The sequence below is a fragment of the Schistocerca serialis genome, chromosome 6 (genome assembly GCF_023864345.2).
Source record: "Schistocerca serialis cubense isolate TAMUIC-IGC-003099 chromosome 6, iqSchSeri2.2, whole genome shotgun sequence".
NCBI lineage: Eukaryota > Metazoa > Arthropoda > Insecta > Orthoptera > Acrididae > Schistocerca > Schistocerca serialis.
The window spans coordinates 444,749,455-444,770,143 of NC_064643.1; the positions used below are offsets into that span (position 1 = coordinate 444,749,455).

General features: G+C 41.3%; 1 protein-coding gene across 1 annotated transcript in view; it reads right to left on the reverse strand.

The window, feature by feature from the left end:
- The window catches only part of LOC126483881 (cytochrome P450 6k1-like), a 32,345-nt gene extending 25,151 nt beyond the window's left edge, over window positions 1-7,194 (reverse strand). The window contains exon 1 of the mRNA XM_050107137.1: window positions 7,170-7,194. The gene's annotated coding sequence lies outside the window, so the exon portion shown is untranslated. The remainder of the gene's footprint in view (window positions 1-7,169) is intronic.
- Window positions 7,195-20,689: the final 13,495 nt, after the last annotated feature.

Consider the following 20,689-nt stretch of genomic DNA (forward strand, 5'->3'; position numbering starts at 1 on the left):
CGGCGGGTGCAATTAGGAGGCCGTAATTATTTTCAGCATTTGTTCATCAATGTTTATGGCAACTGTGTGTGTGTAAGGATGTACACTGAAGCGCCGAAGAAACTGGTATAGGCTTGCGTATTCAAATACAGAGATATGTAAACAGGCAGAATACGGCGCAGTTGTTAGATCGGTCACAGCAGCTACAATGCCACGTTATTAAGATATAAGTGATTTTGAATGTGGTGTTATAGTCGGTGCACTAGCAATGGGATTCAGCATCTCCGAGGTAGCGATGTAGTGAGGATTTTCCCATACGACCGTTTCACAAGTGTACCATGAATAACAGGAATCTGTTAAAACATGAAATCTACGACATCGCTGCGGCTGGAGAAAGATCCTGCAAGAACGGGACCAACGACAACTGGAGAGAATCGTTCAATGTACCGAAATGCAACCCTTCCGCAAACTGCTGCATATTTCAATGCTGGGCCGTGAACAAGTGTCAGCGTGTGAACCATTCAACGAAAAATCATCGATATCGGCTTTCGGAGCTGAAGGTCCACTCGTGTACCCTTGATGACTGCACGACACAAAGCTTTACGTCTTGCCTGGTTGGTTTGACGAATCTCTTTACAAATTTCATCGAGCGGTTGGATGTATTACGAGTATGGAGACGACCTCATGAATCCATGGACCCTGCATTTCAGCAGGGAACTGTTCAAGCTAGTGGAGGCTCTGTAATGGAGTGGGGCGTGTAGCTGGAGAGATATGGGACCCCTGATACGTCTAGGTACGACTCTTACAGGTGAAACGTACGTAAGCATCCTGTCTGATCACCTGTCCATTGTGCGTTCCGACGGCCTTGGGCAATTTCAGCAAGACAGTGCAGCACCCGACGTCCAGAATTGTTACAGAGTGGCTCCAGGAACACTCTTCCGAGTTTAAACACTTCCGCTAGCCACCAAACTCCCCAGACATGAACGTTATTGATAATATTTGGGATGCCTTGCAACGTGCTGTTAAGAAGAGATTTCCACCCTTCGTATTGTTACGGATTTTTAGACAGCCCTGCAAGATTCCTGGTGTCAGTTCCTTCCAGCACTACTTCAGACATTAGTCGAGACTATTCCAGGTCGTGATGCGGCACTTTTGCGTTCTCGCGGGGGCCCTACACGATATTAGGTAGGTGTGCCAGTTTCTTTCGCTTTTCAGTGTATATTGCATATTTGTACATTTCCCTTCTGTTGTAGATGGAATTTGGGTAGATAGAATGGGTCGCTTATGTATCTGAATTAATAAATTATATGATGAAATTTGAAAAGCCGTTTTTGGAATGATATAACATGCCACTTGATCAGCGTGCTTGCTTCAAGAAAGGAGAATTTCTAATCAGGAAAAATTTCTTTTCACTCGTTTTTTGTAACAATCATAAGTGTGTAAGTTGAAAATGTTCGATGTTAAATACAGAATTTTCTGTTTCTTTCAGCTCATACTGAACACTCAATTCAAACTGTTTGAAGTTCATTTGTTAAAATTATATAACTAGCATGTTTAAAGGTTAGACATCTGAGAAGGGAATAAAATTTGTGAAAGACTTTTGTAGGTTGTGGACTACCACCTTAAGCTCTGCTGGGTTCCGGAAAAAAAATCCAGTTGGATATTAAAAAACTGTTTAAGTTCTTCCCCGGCAAAACCAGAGGCAGAGCAGAATGGGTTAATGGACAGATAGAATGTCAGCAAGAGAGAAGCAAATGCAATTGCAAAACCCTGGATAGGCTGAGTACTCAAACAATTGACGTAAAAAAACGACGTCATGGTGACAAAGCGACATAGTCATAACGATGGCAGCGTAAAGTGACACAAAATAGTGTACAACGTGAAAGGCAATCTGGTAGCCGAGCTGCCGACTACTGAGGCAGTGCAAGATACACAGTCTGTGCTGCGGCTAGCTGCGAGGCCCATGAAAAAGACAGGCCATGGCGCGTGCATCATAGCATGTGACACTGCAGGTGTTATGAGTGCCAGCATCGATTCCCGGTAGGGAGAAAATACGGTGAGGCAAGTTTAATAATTCTCGACTGTGTGATTAAATGCATGCAAACTCTCAATAACACACGACATCTTTAGTGCGTATCTTTTCAATTGAGTATTGATTTCACTTACGCTTTGCACGGGACCAGTCTCTCGCAAAGGATAGCGGATAAGCCGAGTAACGTCACAACTTCGTTGTGGGGCTCGTGTGTTTCGTTGGCCCCAGTTAGATGGCTGTGACGTCATGAGGTGGTGGGTGCACACCTGCCTCGCCACGGCAAAAAGAGATGGGGCCCCTCCACGCCCGCACCAACGTGGTGGCCAAACCAAAAGTTCTACTGTCACCTCCGTAAACATGTTAGTTATCTAGTAAGTGGATCACAGGGTGCTGGGCTGTGATGTTATGCGTGCGTCTGGGTAAGACTGCTGGGCTCTGATGTTATCTGTGCGTCTGGGTAAGACTACGCATTAACACGGTCCATCAGGTGATAGATAGTGGACGAAACGCGAGTGAGGGTAGCGATTTGAAGAGCAGAGGGAAAAAGTGCCAAGGCTCGTGCCATGGGAAAAAAACCTCTGCGACAGTGGGATCGGTAGTAAGAGCAGTAGTGGCTTACTAGCTGCGATAGTTCATGCAAAGTTGGATTTGCCGAGACAGCGCGTAACGGCGTACCCAGTGCCCTTCTGCCCGCTGCAATTGTGGCAGCCGCGAAGTATGACAACTGTGAACGTCTGATCAATTTACAGTGAGTCCAAAAAGTATTCGTCTAGCTGCATATCTTTTAGAAAACAACGTCTGTGTAACATGAAAAGAAATGTATACAGAATCTAAAGAGCCAGTAAAAGTACCTCGGTAAGTCATTTTTGTTGAAAAGCAAGGAAAGGAATACATTCAAATCGACAGCAAGGTTAACAAAATAGAAAATATAATACAAGAGCTAGTTCATAAAGTATTCGTCCACCATCTAAACATGCCGAGTGATTAAACTATAACGCTGACCCACAGCACACACTAGAGTCAACAGTGCGCGGCCCCACTCTATCGCCTGTTGTGGTTCTGAACGGCGTCGATACAGTGCAGTTCGCGTCATGGGCCGTAAGGCTAGTGAGACAACGCTGACCGAAATGAAACTTATGACTTGGTTCAAATGGTTCTGAGCACTGGTTCTGAGGTCATCAGTCGCCTAGAACTTAGAACTAATTAAACCTAACTAACCTAAGGACATCACACACATCCATGCCCGAGGCAGGATTCGAACCTGCGACCGTAGCGGTTCTCGGCTCCAGACTGTAGCGACTAGAACCGACGGCCACTCCGGCCGGCAAGGAAACTTATTCTGCGCTTACATAATCAGTGCAAATCTTCTTTCGAGATTGATAAAGTAGTCGGTAGATATAGATCGACGGTTCAGTCCATAATAGATAGATTTTGCGCAACAAAATCATTAAGAAACCAACCACGTACCGGACGCCCTCACACTTTGACTTGAGGGAAATGAAGAAGAAACCTAAAATCAGCGCTCCTAAGTTGGGTGGGGAGTTATAGTCTAGGGGGAAGAAGGTATGTACCAACACAATCAGAAATACTTTCAAAACGTATGGGTATCACGGCCGGGTAGCGCGCAGGAAATTTTCGGTCAGTGAACAGAATCGAAAGAAGCGCCTTAATTTTGCGATGGGACACAGATTCAAAAAGGAAGGCTTCTGGAATAGAGTAATATTTTCGGATGAGAGTAAATATAACGTATTCGGGTCGGTTGCCAGGCGTATGGTGTGGCGTAAGAAGAAAGCGGAGATGTTGTCACGCAATCTTGTGCCAATGGTTACACACAGTGGGCGCTCCCTAATGCTGTGGGGCTGTATAAGTGCTGGAGGTGTTGGAAAATTACATTTCATGGAAGGTACATGGATCACCATATGTATATAAACGGTTTAAAGGACAATCTGAATCCTAGCACAGAAAAATTAGGTCTGCAAGGAAATTAAATTTTTCAACAAGATAACGGCCCAACGCATACGGCTCTAAACAGAAGGCTGTGGCTCCTATACAACACCCCCCCCCCCCCAAAAAAAAAAAACTTAACACCCCTCCTCAGAGACCAGACATTAATCCTATTGAACACCTTTGGAAAGTACTGGAAGATAGCATCAGGAGAAGACACATTTCTAATATGAGAGACCTAAAAGAAGCACTTCAAGATGAATGGGACAAAATTCCAGCCTCTGTGGCAGCAAACTTGGTCAAGTCGATGCCCAGACGACTACAAGCAGTAATAGCTGCAAAGGGAAAGCCCACTAAATATTTATTTTTGTAATTCAAATTATATTTTCAGATTGTAAAGAAAAAAAAATATTAATGGGCGATTACTTTTTGAAGTAGCCCTTGAATAAATTCTCCATTTTGCCAAATTTGTTATTGCTATGGATGTATTTTTTTCTTGTCCATCAATAGAAATGACTTACAAAGGTTCGTTGCATATGACTGGATGTTCACATTTTGTGTTCCCTTCCTTTCACGTGACATATACTTAGTTTTCTTTAAAAAAACAACTAGAATAATAGTTTTTGGACTTACTGTATGTGCATATTGATAACAACGTCCCATTGGCGCATACTCGGGCGTTCTGCCAGGAGAACAGAATGTGAGCAGGACAAAACTCAGTGTGGAAGAAAATATTATTGTACTAAAGCTAACTTTTCAGTATTATTGTTAGCCGATGACGCCTGTTTCAGTACAAAATAGTGCCCACTAGCATCAGAGGAACAGGAATGCATAACACGAAATTTCCTACAAGTCTGGAAGTTTGACAGTTGGGAAAATCCTTTGTTTAGCAGAAGAGAGACACGAATTTATGCTGATTCTACAGCCTCGTGCATACTTGTAGTTTTTTGGTTGGAATGCTTCAACAGCGTACACTAGTGCTGTAATTCTCAGTAAAACTATAGAGGAGAAATTTATACTGTTAACATCGCTAAAACCACTGAAATGCGACGTTGTATGAGAAAATATATTTTTCTGTATTATGAAACTAGAGATTGAAAGATGTTTGGAAGTTGTGCGATCAAACAAAACAAAATGGATACATAAAATTCCATAGAAATTTTTCAAATTTGTGTGGGAGTGTCACGCAAATAGTTCCTGAAGTTACAACGTAGAATCTATGAGTCTCCAGACACATCTTGACAGTGTTAGAGGTAGATAAATGAGAAAACTATATCATAATCAGATTAGCAGCTCATGTATCCAAGTTCCAGACAAGAATTGCATAAAAAAGAACTGAAAATAAACTTAATGAACCGTTATATGATGGTGATATGACTTTAGGAAAAGCAAAGGGGCCAGGAAAGTAATTTTAGCGTCGCATTTGATAAGCGATGCAAAATTTTATATGAATGAAGACACTTTCATACGATTTGCTATCTTAGAAAAAGTGTTAGACAATGAGAAATGATGGAAGAGATTTGAAATTCTCAGGAAAATAGGTATACGCTGTAGGGAAAAACGTACAAGAAGCAAGAGGGAAGAATAGAATGGAAAGCCAAGAGAGAAGCGCTCTCACCAAAAAGGGCGTAAGATAGATATGTAGCCCTTCCCTTCTGTTGTTCTACCTGTACATCCAGGAAGCAATATCGGAAACATAAATTCAGTGTGAAAGAATATCATTGATGAGATTCACTGATGAGATTGGTATAATAAGTGAGGGTAAATTACAAGACCTGTTGCACGGACTAGGAAGTTTAATCAGCATAGAACATGAACTCAGATTAAGCCAAAGAAAAACGAAGCGGTAGTAAATTAATCATAAAATTAACATCAAAATTGGGAACAGTGTAATAAACGTACTGAAGGGATTCTGCTACCTTGAAAGTAAAATAATGCATGACGAACGAGGTAAGGAGGGCATAAAAAGCAGACTAGCACGGTCTAGGTGAACGTTCCCTGCTAAGACAAATCTGTCAGTAACAAATGTAAACTTTAATTTAAGCAGCATCAAACAAGTTAGAAGACTGATGATGCAGAAAAGAAAGTAAGAAGACTGATCTCAAACCCAACAGGATAATTTCGAATTCTAATGTTTAGCTGATAATATGAATTAAATTTCTAAACTACGCACTTATTGTAATTTGGTGTACAGAGCTGCACGATTGTATTAAAAAACTAAAAACCCGCCTCGATTGCGAAGAAAGGACATAGTGCTTTTTTCGCAATCGAGGCGAGTTTTTAGTATTTTAATACAGGGTGTTACAAAAAGGTACGGCCAAACTTTCAGGAAACATTCCTCACACACAAATAAAGACATGTGTCCGGAACCGCTTAATTTCCATGTTAGAGCTCATTTTAGTTTCGTCCACCTACGCCCAATGGAGCACGTTATCATGATTTCATATGGGATACTCCACCTGTGCTGCTAGAACATGTGCCTTTACAAGTACGACACAACATGTGGTTCATGCGCGATGGAGCTCCTGAACGTTTCAGTCGAAGTGCTCGTACGCTTCTCAACAACAGATTCGGTGACTGATGGATTGGTAGAGGCGGACCAATTCCATGGCCTCCACGCTCTCCTGACCTCAACCCTCTTGACTTTCATTTATGGGGGCATTTGAAAGCTCTTGTCTACGCAACCCCGGTACCAAATGTAGAGGCTCTTCGTGCTCGTTTTGTGGACGGCTGTGATACAATACGCCATTCCCCAGGGCTGCATCAGTGCACCAGGGATTCCATGCGACGGAGGGTGGATGCATGTATCCTCGCTAACGGAGGACATTTTGAACATTTCCTGTAACAAAGTGTTTCAAGTCCCGCTCGTACGTTCTGCTGCTGTGTGTTTCCATTCCATGATTAATGTGATTTGAAGAGAAGTAATATAATGAGCTCTACCATGGAAAGTAAGCGATTCCGGACACATCTCCACATAACATAATTTCTTTCTTTGTGTGTGAGGAATGTTTCCTGAAAGTTTGGCCGTACCTCTTTGTAACAGCCTGTATATTAACCAACGATAGCTGACCCGCTGCGATGTTGAAGGTTCTGGACGATTGTGTTTGTGTACATGTGTGTTCACTACAAGCGGCTAAAATCTGACGGGTTTAGAAGGAAGTCGGTTGCAGAATGAAACATGTTTGCTGTGACAACTGAGCAGCGCAGTACTTGCCTGTTGGTGATATAGCTGCTGTTGTGGAGAACTGTGAGATATATTCTGCACGCCGCTTAAATAGGCGACACGAGTTGGAGTTATGCAACTCACTCGTCCCCACGTGACTGCGAAAGAGATAAAAGAACACACGCGCCTCGGTTGTAGAGATGAGCGAAACTCATTCAAGGGATCAGATCAGAATCGCTGACTCACTACCTCTATTTAATGGCTCACCATTCACTATTTACTTAGTAAAATAAATGAAAGACAGGCTGCTTGTCTTTTTACTAGCTGTATGTTCACCATATTTTCTCCTATTTTGATAGAACACTGAAAATGGTAAACCGCTTTCCGTTATTTCCCTTCTAGTGTTATATTTTCCAAAAAGCCACACATTTCCGTTTCAGTAAAAATTAAAAATATAGCGACAAAATCCATACTCCATCCATATTATTAAAATGGATATACGCATGTATTTTTCCACATCTCCTAAACCACAGGACGGGTTTCAACCAAACTTGGTACACATATTAGTTACCGTCCGGAAACATCTGCCTGTCAGATGGGAGGCGGTCGATGTGAAATAGGTATTTAGCTCACGACGCGCAAATACCAGTCTTTCTTCATCCAGCGTTTAAGGGTGAGAGCGCTTGGTGACTTGCAACAAGTCACTTGCAACAGACTTTACTCGTAATTTAAAATCTTTACTACAGCTTTTCGCGCTGACGCTTTCCACAAAACGGTGAAAGCAAAGAAGTTTATACATAACTTTATTTTCCCTGCTCGTATGGTAAAACTTCCACATCAGACTGGACGTTCTAATTTATTACTTCTTTACCACTAACTCCACTCCCGGCAAATTTTGCAGAGAATATTCACATATACCAGTGAAAGTATCTACAAAATTATATCATTTTACGGCTGGAGATGTGATGACATAAATATTGATCTACTTCAAAACTAAACTGAAAGCCGAAATTTGCCAGATATACAGGTGAAATATGTGTACAAATATATTAAATAAAAGTGAGGATATGTAACATGCGCATACATTCGCGAAGACGCGAGCACAAACCTCACCCTAATTCCCTGGATCGATTACGACTTAACTTGGTGCACATACTCCTATCCAGAAAGAAATGCTGTGCGATTAAGAAGACAGTCAAGGTCTAAAGGGTGTTGAATTCACGTCTCCTTATGATAAAATTTTCGGCATTTTTTCTTCTTCGCGGAAGTTGCAATTACATTAAAAATCCAGAGCCTACTACATACGAACGAATTCAGTAAAACTGACGCTTAAGGGCATACAAGAAATAGATTTTAGTTACACCACATTCGTTTGACCAATGGTGCGCTAAATTATTGAAATTCAGGATATCATTTAAGTAAAAACATTTTCTAAAGACTTCGGAATGAATATTTGTTTATGAGTTTGTGTGGTCTGAGCGCAAAATGATTTGGCTCACCACAACTTTTAAAATATAATGTGTACAGTGGCACTGGTTATTCTTAAATAAAATGGTTCAAATGGCTCTGAGCACTATGGGACTTAACATCCGAGGTCATCAGTCCCCTAGAACTTAGAACTACTTAAACCTAACTAACCTAAGGACATCACACACATCCATGCCTGAGGCAGGATTCGAACCCGCGAACGTAGCAGTCACGCGGTTCCAGACTGAAGCGCCTAGAGCAGCTCGGCCACCGCGGTATTCTTAAATCGCTTTCTCAAATGTTTGTTCTTGCTGCTGCCCAAAATTTCGTGAAGAAGAGAGATTGTTAGTTTGGTCTTTCAAGAGTAGCAGCTGTTAAACAACTGCGTTAGTATTTTCATTCTTCGTTGTACTACACTTTTGTAAATACATGAAAGATCTGCGATTTCGTACATTTTCCGAACTTCGGAGGGAGGCGGGAGGGGGGGAGGAAGGATATATCTTTCTTATCCCTCCCCCAATTGTTTCCGTCACTGTCCTGGACGAAGGGTGCTGCTATTTATACAGATATCGAATATTCTTGAATGTACAAAGCTTACAGACACAATAAATTCACAGAGAGTTTTAGAAATGATAAATACTAAATACAAACGATAGTTGGATTTCGGGTGTGAACCGCCGACTCGTAGCAAAGTACCAGTGTCGCTGCTCAAACGGCACACTGCTTGCACCTCAGTTCGCGACAGTTTTTTAGCAGGGTACCGCCGGCCGCAGTGGTCTAGCGGTTCTAGGAGCTCAGTCCGGAACCGCGCGGCTGCTACGGTCGCAGGTTCGAATCCTGCCTCGGGCATGGATGTGTGTGACGTCCTTAGGTTAGTTAGGTTTAAGTAGTTCTAAGTTCTAGGGGACTGATGACCACAGCAGTTAAGTCCCATAGTGCTCAGAGCCATTTGAACCATTTGCCTCGGTCGCTCGTACTCCGTTTATTATGCATGTTTAACATCTCTCCATTAACGTGTTGTAGTTATTTCTATGCTATGACAGGTAATGTTTGCTTAAATAGTTATAATTTTCATGAATATTTGTGATGTTTGCCAAATTATTTTAACTTTCAGTTGTAAGGAATAGTTCACTTGTAGCATGCGTATAGTTTAATAAACATTCTATGTTACAGATCTACGGGGCAACACAATGTTATCACACAGAAAAAAACTACACCTAGATCTGGAATCGAGCTCTCCGCGTCGAGTGTTCTAAGACAATCCTCTGTCCATTGCTCTAACTGGGCAACACTGCTACTTTGCTTTGAATGAAGGCACGTGTCGTAGAGTGCTGCCAACTAACCGTTCTACGACGTTCATTTTCTACTGACTTTAGGCAGACCGTTAGCTGTTGGCTGGGCTGAGTCCACATGCCAGTTGTTGTAAGTTTACATCATTGTCACCCGCCATTCTGATGTCACTGTTTAAAGAACTGCTACCCTAAGTTTGGAGCTGATGTGTCCTAAGTTTAGAATGGTGGAATATTAAAACAAATTACCCCGTCCTAAATTTAAAGTGTCAGGGAATTAAAAAGCTTGAATTTACCTAGGTTTAAAATGGCGGGCAGCTAAAAAAATCTGTTTATCCAAAGTTAAAAAGGAAGGGGAAACATAGTGGTCGTCAGAACTAGACCACTTGTCCTAACTATATGGCTAGCTGGTGCAACCTGTATATTTGCCAAATACTTGCGTCTCCCGTATGTAATGGAACTGGACTGGGAGCGGGATCCACTTGTGTGTAAACACACCATGCAAATCTACTTGCAGAACTTGTACCACGTCGCACTGGTCAACAGACTCTCCACGCCCCACTGCTGCCAAAGCTGCACGCCCTACAGCCGACTGCACCTCGTTGCCAGCTGTCCCTACACACTACTTAATCTAACTTAAACTAACTTACGCTATTGACAACACACACACCCATGCCCGAGGGAGGACTCGAACCTCCGACGGGGGCAGCCGCACGGGCCACGACAAGGCGCCCTAGACCGCGCGGCTACCCTGCGCGGCTCAGTTGGTTTACCTGCACACTATGGCCACCTGACATGAAGCGTTGTACCGTCTCCAACTACAGGCAGATGCTTCCAGTCATGCATGTCAGAGCTCACCGAATTCCTGTGATGAAACGTTAGTTGGTATGCCATATGATCTAGTGAGGAATGTAGTATGGTCCAACCACAGTGGTAACAGGAGCCTGTCGACAGACAATATGCCAAACATTCTCTGCTGCCACATGCCCTTAACGCCACACCCTGCAGGGTCGCAAGGCTAATGCAGAATGTTTCTGAGGCTATGATAGCACGCTGCGCTCTGCATGATATTACACTCTGTCTGCTTACTCTACACTCTGCACTTTGCTTGCACCAGTGCTGTACTCTTCTTCCACCAGCGCATGTCAAATCTAGCAGCATGTTTGTGTCAGTATGTCACATCAAGTTAGAATGTGGGCGATAGTGAGTAGCCTTTTGCACACTATAGTGCATCCTCATGGCAGCTGGCTAGATGATTCCACATTCAGCATTAACTGATGTGTTAAGTTCCATCTCAGTTAAAATGTATTCTCATGGACATTTTAACAACATGGACTGTTAAATCTCCCTCTATGTGTAGTCTTATGCTTTTGCTAACTGTCTGCGGTAGCCAGTTCTTTTAGAGCTCTCTACATAACGCTGCACAACATTTCATGAATACTAAGAGGCAGTTCGTTCGAATTTTGCTGTAAAATGTATCATTTTATTACAAGTGTACTGCAAAATGCTGCATTTTGTTAAAATTTAATTGTATCGTCTGGTATTCTGTTACTTTTTTTTTTTTTTGCTGTAACAAGGGGTATTTTGTTACAGTTGTTAACTCCTTTTCATTCTGTGACATAGCAGCAGCTGAACTTTTAAGTTTGATCTCATGTAAAAATTTTCTCTGATATAGCAATAACTAGACTGTAATGTTATAGTCCCTCACATCAAGAACAGTGCTACTATATACATACACTGCAGTTTGTCTTTATGTGATACCCATAGACAAATGTTTCGAGTTGCTCCAGCTAGGTTACTGAATATGTAAATCAGCCTCGTTGCAATGTGAAGTTTAATAATTTTAACTGCATGTCTTATTCAATATGTCTGAGGTTTTTACTAAAATGAAACACTGTTTGGAGAGACAGATAATCTTTTCACTGTTTTTTACTTAGACTTACATAAGGGGGTGTACATGTAATTCTTCACCAACGTCAAGCAATGATGGTGATATATCGAACATACTGAATACTGAAAGACAAAACATACTGAATTGTTCTGAAGTGTTCTGATGGGCAAGCTCAGTAAGAGCATGTCAGACATTTCCATAAAATCCATACACATAAGACTTTAGCACATTCCACACTAGGTAGCTGAGCCAAGATCAGTCAATCATCCAGAACCAAATAGTTGAAGCGAATGATAGTAAATTGGAGTAGCATCTCCATTGTGCACTGGGCTGTCCACTGATGCCGAGCCCTGGTGTCCTTGGCGACGTAGGTCAAGACCTGTTTGCCTCAAGTCTTTCGGCAGTGTGCAACAAAATATCGACCTGCTTCAGAATAATTACCCGTCATGGTCCCATTTATTTTACGAGCAAACTTAACTCGATCACTTAAGTAAATGCCCATACACGAATTACAAAAAATTAATATCGATGTCAAGCAGGGTTCGAAATCGAGTTGCAAGAGAAGTTCTAGAATTCCATCACGCTAATCTATTGCAGTGCGAAAAAAAATTCTGATTATTTGTTAAGGAGCTGCAGCCCCACTTCTGGGAAATCGCCATTTCCTTGGGCAGGCTCACCTCTTCTAATGAGATTCACTGACTGCTTTATTCTGACAAACAGGAACCTGAGACAACATCAGGAGAACATGGAACAATACGGTGTAGCGAAATGTGACAGTAATGTGAGAACATTTCACACTGAAGACCCGTGAAGGTCTCCATCATTTTCCTATAGCTACACGTATATTTTCCCTAGTTATACATGCTTCTACAGCAGTGTATTTGTCCTCCAGCAGTTCCTCCTTAGCCAATTTATAGTCAGTCTCAGTTTTTAGATGTCTATGCTCCCCTTCGTGTAGTTCATTTGCTATGATTTAATATTTCCTTCTTTCGTCAGTTAAATTCAATATCTCCTGCCTTACCCATTGATTTCTAATAAGCCTTGTCTTTTTACCTGTGTGATCCTCTGCTGCTTCCATCTCCTATGGTGTTCCTTTCCTTTCTGTCCAACAGTACCCATGTCTCCCACTGAAGCTCCAGACAACGTCTAGTTCCTTCAGAATATACGGGTCCTATCTTTCTAATCCATTACGTTCTTATAATTAATTTACTTTTAATATATAGTTCATATTCACTAAATAATGCTCAGAATACGCATCTGCCCCTGGGAACGTCTTACAGCTTAAAATCTGTTTTCGAAATCTCTGTCTTACCATTGTATATTTATTCTTATACCAGAAACATATTATTTACACAGTTATGAATGTATTACTTTTGCCCAGGAGTAGGACACTTTCAATGCATTTTCTGCTCCTTGATGAAGTTCGGCTTTGTACAGGAGGCTGGATATAGTCGGCATTGAACCACATGATGAATAGTCTGCTCTTCTCCACAATTACACTAAATATCAGTTTTATCAGAGAAGCCCCTTTTTGTAAAAATTAACCTTCGATCTATCAACTGAAACCTTCTAGTGTCCCCAAGTCTCTTCATGTATACAACTTTCTTTCGCGAGTCTTAAGGCAAGTGTTGTCACTTATTAAATTATGCTGAGTGCAAAATTTACTAGGCAGCTATCTCTTTCATTTCTTTCCATCAGCCCTACTATCAAATTACAGTCACCTACCACGATTAAATTTTCGTCTCCCTTAGCTATCTGAAAAGTTTCCTTTGCCTCATCTAACATTCTTCCCATTTCTTGATCATCTGTGGGGCTAGTTGGTATAGGAAGTTGTACACTGTGGTGGGTGTAGATTTCATTAACTTTGCTTCGATAACTTTTTCACAATGCTTTTCACAGCAGTTTACCCTCGTTCCCATTCTTTATTCTTTAATAGACTAGCTACTGCATTCCCTCTTTTGGTTTAGTATTGATATCCGTGTGCTGAACAGACCAGGAGTCCTGCTCTTTCTGCCACCACACTTCACTAGTTCTCACTATGTCTAACTTTATTTAATCGATCCAGTTCCCTTTCAAATTCTCTAACATAAATACCGGATTAAGGGATCTAACATTCCGCACTCTAGCTCGTCGAAAGTCTGTTTTCTTTCTCAAGATGAATACCTCCTTCTGAGTAGTCCCCACGCGTAAATCCGAAAGGGAGATTAGTTTAGCACTCGAATATTTTACCCAGGAGGACCCAATCATAATTATGCCGTATGACTGTGCTACATGCTCTCAGAGACAAAATCATAGCTATAGCATCTCCTTGCTCTCAGCCATTTGCAGGACCATTACGGCAAGACCACGTTGGCTGATGATCAGTCGATCATCCAGATTGTTGCCCCTGCAACTGCTGAGAAGGTTGCTTTCCCTCCCCAGGAACCACCGGTTAGTTTGGTGTCTCCATTTTGTTTCCACTTACGGTACGGTTGTCTGTGTCGTTGAGAAACACGAAGCACCCAGCTTCGCCAAAGTCAATGATTCACGGCTATCTATCCCAAAATATTGACCCTTCATTCGGAAAAGTAAAACATTACGGCTGTGATGGGATGAGGAATGCAATAATTCATTGATCGAACAAAGGAACGCTCTGAAATTGTACAGAAGGCGCGCTTCGTAAGAAAATTACATAAACTTAAATTAACTGCAAGTGAAAGCAAAATGACTATTCTCAAGTAAGAAATGTGCTGGGATGAACTTCTGTAAAGCTTACGATTACTCAGCCCGACCATCCGGCAACGAGTTAAGCGTATACGTAGAGCCTGGAACAATAGTAAAAGCTCTTCCTGTGAAATTAGTTTATGGCTTCCTGTAACGCCTGGCACCAGATTCAGTTGAACAAATTATTCGTGAGGAAGACAAGGAAGATAGCATTTCCAACACTAGTGCTTCACTCTTGTAGAACACAACAGTCTTGTCATCTGTAAGACGTTGTGCCTCAGGAACTGACAGTATATAGGGCAACGCGAGAAAAACCGGCTCCGAGTAAAGACTACTCGCCAATTATGCACGAATTGTTACCCGCCATGAGCAAATACAACAACAAATGGATAAACATATAATAATTAAATAAGAAAGAAATATTGACAATACAAAAAGTAGTCGCAACAGTTTCGGAGCAATAGATGACAATTGGCTGTCGACAATGCGCAGTCTAGGTCTCGGGGCCGGTTCCTTGTGAATCACCCTGCATATTAACACATCCCATTTTCATTTGTGCATAAATGGGGACCCATCTCTGTAATCGTTTCAGTAATACATGGAACAAAAGAACTGATGTCCCCGAATGGCAGACCTCACGAATAGTGCCAATGGGAAAACATGGTAAACCACCTAATGAAACAAACAAATATGTGCCAAAAACGCTCTTGAGCTGAGTAGAAAATGTCTTGGAAAGAATGCTGAAACATAGACTTGAGTGGCTGTATGACTACTGCAACCTGTTACCTAAGATGACTTCTGGTTTTCGGAGAGGACATGAGGCGAACGGAACACTGATAAAATTAGTAACCGATAACTATGTAGTCTCAGCCACGACCGATATGTCATTACCGGTTTCCATGACATAAACAATGCGTATTATAAAGTCACCTTAACAATGCCAGGTGCCAAAATGCAGAGGCAGAATAATCCCGTTAGCTTTGCGAGTAAACTTATCCACTTACTTTCATATACATTATTAGTAGTAAGAAGTGGAAATGACTACGAGGTTCCAATGGCGAGATGCTATTAGCAACCTGAGAGATCACTTTTATCTTCCCTGCTTTTCAATATATTTACGTCAGTCCTACATTAAATATTCACACAAAATGTTACTGAACGATCAACACCATTCCAGGTGGCCTGCCTCGTATAGATTAAGCTATGTCTAGACAAAACATGTACTAACAAGGAGAAGAGTGGATTCGATACACCTCTCAGAAGGTCTTCGGTTATTCTCTTCATCAGACACATGATTCCGCCTAAGGAGACACTGAAGCTTTGGCTGTACGAACTCACAACGAAGATAGTATTTAAAGGTATCAATAGTGTTCGTGTACATGGGTCCACAACCACTGCAAATTCCTTGAGGAAAGACATTGTCTCACGTAGCCCGTTTTTAGATGTGACAGTTTTGCCTGTTACCACCACATTCATAAGCAACCTTTATTAGGAATACCATTAGAAAGAGCTTCCTCCACACTGATGGGGGTAAGGTAAGACATGCGACTACAGTTCCCACTGTGACAGGAGGTAGCTCGAAAATGCTCAAAGAGGCGAAATTAGCTAAGAGCGCAAAAACATGAAATAAAGTGTTTATTTCAAAAATAAAAATAGAAAAGTGACTTCCCTCAAGTATTCACATAACTTGTACTCCATATCGACCACAAACTTCGATGGAAGCAACATACTACAGAAACTGTGGTAAACTTTGAAGTGTCCTTAGATATACTCTGAGCCATCATGGGAGTGTGTTAGCGAGTGGATGCAGACATTGGACTAAGACTATATCGTACTTAATACATCCATACATGGAACAGGTATACCTCTGTGATGTGTCACCTAAAGTCACGTGTCTAAAACCACTAGACAAATGCTAATACAAAGAACCTTGAATATGCCTGGGAACAATGCAGTCTACACGCTCTTTTAGCTGAAGCAAATGAGTCTCTCCTACAACTACGTCGCCAGTAGCAGAGTGCGAAATTATTACTGAAACGATCGCAGTACGCGCTATACCTTAACGGAGCTGTGTTACATGTGTAGATATTCGCTCAGTAAACATCTTCCCCTTCTCGCTGCTGCATAAACTGATACTAGTCCATTTATCAAAATAAGCCTATCTGCACCAAGTTTACACTACATTAAGGTACACTACCATGTCAGTGTATTGGAACCACAGTTCGTATTACACCTCGACTCTGGCTGTGGCTATTAAGATGACAGCGTTTTGAAGAAGTACCTCATCCAACGTAGAAACGCAAGACTCACCTCTACTGACGCTTCGAAGAATGAAGATGGCTGTGTATTTGCTTACTGGGACAGCAGCTGTCATAATGGAATAAAACTGAAACTACCTTACGAACTAACGATTATGACGGCCAAGTTTTCGGCAGTACTACTTACCCTTCAATACTCCGAGAAGCACATGGTCTATAAGTTCGTTATCATTTCCGACAGGATGTCAGCGCTACACCTACAAGAATATCTACACAACGAACCATCCAACCATCCTATAAGATATGACATCATCAATATGGTATAACAGATCACAAATGAGTCTCAGGAAGTTACCACAGGCTGGATAAAACCACGCTATGGTATTTATGGCAACGAAACAATAGTCAATGCAGCCGTTTATGACGGAGAGAGAGAACATGTGGAAATTTGCAGCAACAGCTCTTTTAAACGGCATCGAACTAAAAGTGAAAGAGAAGTGATACACATAGTGACAAGATGCCTCTTAATACGAAGGCAGGGATTATGCCACAGTGAACCTGGTGCTGATTACTAACTTCTGGCACAAGAAACATCTGCGCTCCGAAAGTCTCAAGATTTCTATAAGATGCCACACCTTCAAGCACAGATGCTACAGGAAGCATCTACAGCATACTGGTCTCGTCAAATTAAAATTGTGTGACTGCAGGGAAGAAGAGGCTGTCTGAACAGATACAAAGCTATAAGTCACGCACTACAACGTGTTGTCGGCATTGTTTCTTTTCGCCGACATCTACAACCGTACTGCTGCGATTGCAGCACTTGAGAGTATATCGCCTTCCATACACCTCTCTGCAATAATAGCAGGACAACTTCTGATACGATTCTATTGTAAATTTTGTTGATTCTAACGTACACTGCATTAACTTGTATGAGACCGTTGCTCTACATTTTACTAAGCCATATATTTACGGTGGTGACTGTATGAATCTTGGTCTTCCTCAGATCTGTGATTCCTGTCCAACATATGTAAGCTTTCATACTGAACTGAAAATTACAGTTCTCAGGTTCTTCAAGAATATCCTAAGAAAACTTCTAAGCGAATAAGTGTGTTAGCCTGAGTTTTTAGTGAATGTACTAGATGCTGTGCTTCGGTATACAGTTTCTGAAACTTTTTATAGAAATTAAAGAATTGGAACACTTCCTCTGTTCTTTCAGTCTTCCTTCCAAAGTGAATTTCCCAGCAAAGCTACAAGAGAGAACGGACAAGATAATAGAACCACTGGTGTCACGTTATTGGACAGGTGGCTGTGAAAGAAAATAGTAATGGATTGCCAAAACATGAAACAACAGCATAAATAATGAAGTACATTAAGATATAATCCAAGAGAATATTGATATACGAGGTACTGTATTTAGAATCACCATTCCACTTTTTATGGTCTCGCTTCCTGTAAGAATCGGAAAATACAGTAGCAGTGATGTCAAACAAAAAGCCTGATCTCAAGAGGATATGGTGTATGTAAGCTGTAGAAAAGCTTACGGTACAGTCGGATATATCTGCATCATTTCAATGTGGCAGTAAGAAATGCCATTAGCAAGGTTAACATTCCAGGCTGTATCAATACAATACATAACGCTCGAAACAAAATCAAAATAAGCAGGGATACAGTCAGGAGTGGGCAACAAACAAGGTGTAAGTAGGCTGTTTATGTTTTCTCTATGTAAGTAGGCTGTTTATGTTTTCTTATTGGCAACATTACGTAGCGCTCAATATGAAAATCACTGGCTGTGCTGTGTGCAGTCTGTGGCTGCTTTGCATTGTTGTAATACTCGCCATTGTAGTGTTAGGCAGCTGGCTGTGAACAGCGCGTAGCGTTGCGCAGTTGGAGGTGAGCCGCCAGCAGTGGTGGATGTGGGGAGAGAGATGGCGGAGATTTGTAATTTGGCATGAACTGCTATATTTATATATGATGATATCAAGGTAAATACATTGTTTGTTCTCTACTAATATCTTTCATTTGCTAACTATCCCTATCAGTAGTTAGTGCCTTCCTTAGTTTGAATCTTTTATTTAGCTGGCAGTAGTGGCGCTCGCTGTATTACAGTAGCTTGAGCAGCGAAGATTTTTGTAAGTGATTTGTGAAAGGTATAGTTTAATGTTAGTCACGGCCATTCTTTTGTAGGGATTTTTGAAAGTCAGATTGCGTTGCGCTAAAAAAAAAATTGTGTATCAGTTTAAGGACAGTCGTGTATAATTGTTCAAAGGGGACGTTTCATATGTCGACCCTTAGCCGAGGATACCTCACTGGAATCTTCTGATTTTTTTTCTTGTAGTTTGTGTAATTAGTGTAGCTATTGTTTATTGCTAGCGCGTAATTATAGAGAGAATTTCCTTTGTAGTTGTAGTTTTTCATTGTTGTACAGTAAAACAGTTGTAGCATGCATGTAGATTTGCACCAAGTATTTCGCAGCTGCGCTGGCAATTAAGTAGACATTATTTCCATTGCTATGTTATTTTATTTTGCTCTTCAAATTGCGCTTTTCTGTGTTATCGTGTGAAATACTGTGACAATAATGGCGTGTGAAAAACGTAATACTAGGCTCCAAAGTAAACTGAGAAATGACAGTGAAGACGAAAGCAGTGTGTTAGCGCCGCAGAGTAATGAATTAACTAATGTTCAAAGTAGTAGTTTGGTAACTGCGCATAGGGAAATGGAGCGGGCGGCAAACAATGGTGTAGACAGTGAAACAGGTAGTGAACAGGGAAGCGTTATCGATCGATTGGTCGGCAACACCTCGCCTCAGGAATCGGGAATGACAGAACACAATATTACAAATACTGCAGACTCAGGTTTTGGGTTCCCACCGTTTTCTCAAATGAGTCAAGACACATTTTCCACTTGTCAAAATGTGAATGTTGCCGGTGCAACTTCACTGCCGAAAAGCACTGAGGAACATGTTTCAGACACCAGTGCATTGTTATTACAATTAATGCAACAAATGGGACAAAAGCTTGAAAAGTTAGACACAATGGAACAACATCAGAGACAAACACAGCAACAGTTAGACACAATGGAACAAAATCAGAGACAAACACAGCAAAAGCTTCAAAAGTTAGACACAGTGGAACAAAATCTTAAAAAGTTAGACTCATTGGAACAAACACTTGAACAAACACGTGAAGATTTAACTACTGAGTTACATAACATTGAATCGAAGTGTCAAAAAGTCTGTAATGACGTAAAAACACAAATTTGTGAGCATTTTCAACTTATTTTTTCGCGGCATGAAAATGCATTACAGAATCACGAAGCAGCCATAAAAGAACTGCAAACTATTGTTCATGAAAATCATGAGACCTTGAAAGCTAAATTTGACTCAGTTGCATCTACCGATTCGGTTACGCAACTTGCAAAAACTCAGGAAAACTTTAAGGACACAGTAGATACTCTGAAACTTGGTTCAGAAAAACACACTGAAGAAATAAGTACACTATCGGAGAAAGTAGCCGAACTTTCGGATCAGGTCACTAACTTATCTACAAAGGTAGATGATGATCTGAATGACACAAGACCCGTAGCCTTCACTGTCACAGAAGAGTATGAACAAATAAGAAAATTCAAACAAAATCAGAATCAAATTAATACACAACACCAAAGAGAAATCCGGGAAGTACAAGATCAGCTGACACAGGTAATACAAGAATTACGTATTTCAGAGGACACTGGCGCTCCAACACGGGAAGAGGGACTTAGAAACACGGAAAAGCCGCAAAATAATAACACAGGGCATTTCGGAAGTTATGAAAGAAATTGGCAATGTGCACCGAATTTTGAGATGGAACGGCCGACACGACCTAACAATGACCGATATGCGACTCGCCGACATGATGATTTTGACTATAAGCTGTTCATTACTACACGTAAATTCAAAACATTTAAGAATTCTGGCAACGACATTCA